The sequence below is a fragment of the Centruroides sculpturatus genome, unplaced genomic scaffold (genome assembly GCF_000671375.1).
Source record: "Centruroides sculpturatus isolate CEXI.00-Female unplaced genomic scaffold, Cexi_2.0 scaffold191, whole genome shotgun sequence".
NCBI lineage: Eukaryota > Metazoa > Arthropoda > Arachnida > Scorpiones > Buthidae > Centruroides > Centruroides sculpturatus.
Genome location: NW_019384365.1, coordinates 31,302 through 34,651, shown reverse-complemented (window position 1 = coordinate 34,651; position 3,350 = coordinate 31,302). Strand labels below are relative to the sequence as shown.

Genomic DNA, 3,350 nt, shown 5'->3' with positions numbered 1-3,350 from the left:
GACTATTGTATCGTTAAAAATTATTTTTTTATTTTGTACAAACTAAATAAATATATTGAAAAATATAAAAATAATAAAAAAATTATACTTCAGATGTTAATTTAGTATCAAAAACGTAAAATATTTGAGTAGCCCAAGACATAGCCAAAGATTGAAGCGCCACAGCACTGGCGAAAATTTTAATTTGCCGACTGGAATTCTTTCAGATGATTGACGTTTTGGATGATTGACTTTCGGAAAATTGACGCTCTACTGTAACTAGTTATGTATATGTTATTTTTATAACTTTTGTACATATTTTAATTTTTTTTTTGTTTTATCATAATTATTGTTGAAATATTTGTATAGATTTTAATGTGGGTATAATTGTTAAAATGAGGTGGAGTGGGGGTGGGGGTGGAAATCAATTGTCCATGGACATTTTCTTAATTGTACAATAAATAAATAATTACTAATTAATGTAAGTGCTGGTAGCCTTATCAGTTTGGCATCTGGAAAGCAAAAGCAACACATTAATTAAGCTGTCATTTAGAAATAAGAATAATTTATTGAATAATTCTAAACAACACATTTGATCACAATGCTTAAACAGTATTTCACATGTTCTGTCATATCAAAATTTTTATGCTTTAGTCTACTAAAAAAGATCAAAGTGAAAAATTTCCCAAATTTCCTCAGTCAATAAAAAATCTCCAATCTGGAAATGCTGGGTGCCATTGCATGGAAACTGCCATTGGTTCTCAATTTCACTTCCTGCTTTCCTGTCCAAACTTTCCACGTGACATCATGATATCACTAGGTGTGTGGTCATTGCACAGGAAGTCGACATTTTATTATTTTTCCTGAATCATGCTTTGTGATTCAATTTTAAGCTGAATGCTGAAATAAACAGACTAGAGTTTTTACTGTCAATATTATATTTTACTCACCACTTTAATTAATAAAAATATTGCCAAGTGGCAATTTTGGCACTATATAGCAGAACCTCTGCATTCTCTATCATAAAAATTTATTAATTGTCAACAGTAATGCTAAAACAATTCACATTTTTTAATTCTTAAACAAATATACAACTTAACAGTATTTCTGAGCTTTTGTGCAGTAATTATGGAACATTTGAGATATTTCGACAGTTGATATTGAGATATTATCTCTTACAAGCAAATGATGATAATGTACAAATATGTTTACATTTCTCTGAACTTTATGCATTACAAGTAAATTTGCAATCCTTTATAAAATAAATTCAGCAATAATAATTGTAAACAGTAGAACTAATTCTATGGAGGTGGATAATAAATGCTGGAGGTTGCAAACATGATTCAATAATATTAATGTTAACCAAATATTTTTTCTTGAAATTAATATAATTTGCATCTTTTCTCAAATAATTTGTTAAAAGATTTTAATTAATTTAATGAGTTGTATTTTTTTTTCAGTATTTTACTTTCCTGGCTGTTATGTACAGTGGTGATATTCGAAATATTTAGCAAAGGGTTCGCTAACAGAAAATTTTTCCTTAACAATTTTTTTTTGCTCAAATGGTGCATTAGCAACATTAGCGCAAAAACAGACCTTAAGATACCCATATAAATAAAAAAGATGTGTTCACAAAATTAAGTCAGTTAAAATTTAACATTGTTTATGCCAGAACTATATTTTTTTGATANTGAATTATTACTGTAATATGAATATATTTATAATAAAATGAGCAATTATTTATTGTGACATCGTCACAATGCCAGGCTGCAATTTTTAATCATATTTTTAATTTATTTCATTTAAAATATATGCTCTCCACTCCAAATTAGTAGTGGCTTGTCCCCGTACATCATAATTTTGCTTTAACAATAAAGTCATACTGGTCATCTATCTAACCTTTCAGAAGAAAATTTTTTTAATTGAAAAAACATGACTTCCAGTTTGCATCAGAAGTTCATATATAGTTAATCGGGACCTCCTGCCCAAAGTTTCCATATCTGGTCTTGGATTTCATCTATCTAACTCTGTTCTCAAGATTAAGGAAAGACACAGATGGACAGACGACAGTTAAAATTTACAGATTTACAATTTTTTCAAATTGTAGCCCAACAAGAAAAAAGTTAATTATAAATGTCTAGATTTGTAAAATTTTGACATCTTAAATTTACAAAAAAATTTTTGTTCTAATTCTACTCAATTGATATAAATTTTTCAGTTATATGAAAATGTATAAAGATTGAATTCATAAAATATTATATTAAATAATTTGTATGGACTTGCAAAACCAGATACTAATAAATAGAAATAAGAATAGTCAAACTCTTATTTCAAATAGATCTGGGTGAAAAAGTCCAATATAATTTCTGATGGTCTAAAATCACATACCAACTCTTTATGGTTAGTGAGGAACATACCATCTGTTAAAACTGTTAGCAAAACTGATAACAAATTTAAATTTGATAATTGATATATTTTCATAACGACTATAATATACTTACCTATAACTAATACTACTTTTTAATTTATAATTCATATTTTAGTTATAACACTACTACTGCTGCTGCAACAACAACAACACTTTCACAAGTCCAACATTTATCCACCCAATCTTTAAAAATTACTCATATTGGATGTATTCATAAATCTAAAATTCTAAGGTTTCAGTTATTAATAAAAAATTTTTACATAGTATTGCCCCGTGTTCAAGGTACGAAGACCACTTAGCCACTGGTGGGTTTTTTTTTTACAAAAGTTTTGTTCTCAAAAGTTTTTTTTTTTACAAAAGTTTCATTCTCAAATGATTTTTAAGCAAAATCATTTGAGAACGATTTTGCTTAAAAGAGTAAGACAATCAACTTTAGATCAATTTCTTGTTCCTTACGGAAAGAGTTTGTTTGTTTGTTAAGTTATGGCAACGCAACACTTAGGCGATCTGCCTAGGGGAATGCCTTCTGGGAGGTGTTTTTAACGGAAACTGGTCCCTATTTAGGTATTACAGACGTGGAGAAAACCCGGAAAACTCCACGTGGCCAGCCCGTTTGAACGAGATGCGAACCCACGAACGAATTCCCCCGTGTTCAAGGTACGAAGACCACTTAGCCACTGGTGGGTTTTTTTTTACCGAAAGAGACTTCGACTGGAAGAATCTTCCAATGAAGTGCTACCCGTTATTTTTTGGAGGGGATTCCCCTTCTAAGCATTAAGGTTCGTACATCTCCACTTTTCTGCCACCAACTACAACAAACGAAGGTATGTACAGTGCTATTTTATTAAACAAAGTTTACATGTTTGTTGCTGTAACGATAGATACTACGTTTTCTTACATTTTCATCAAAGAAAATTACTGTATATTACAAATAAAATCACAA

The 3,350-nt window shown here is 29.5% G+C and overlaps 1 protein-coding gene and 1 non-coding gene across 2 annotated transcripts in view; both read right to left on the bottom strand.

The window, feature by feature from the left end:
* LOC111642369 (tyrosine-protein kinase CSK-like) overlaps positions 1-3,350 on the bottom strand; it is a 92,782-nt gene that overhangs the window by 64,403 nt on the left and 25,029 nt on the right. The gene's annotated exons all lie outside the window — the stretch shown is intronic.
* Positions 2,247-2,401, bottom strand: LOC111642493. Its single transcript, XR_002759559.1, has one exon. It is a non-coding gene; the product is annotated as a small nucleolar RNA SNORA79 (small nucleolar RNA).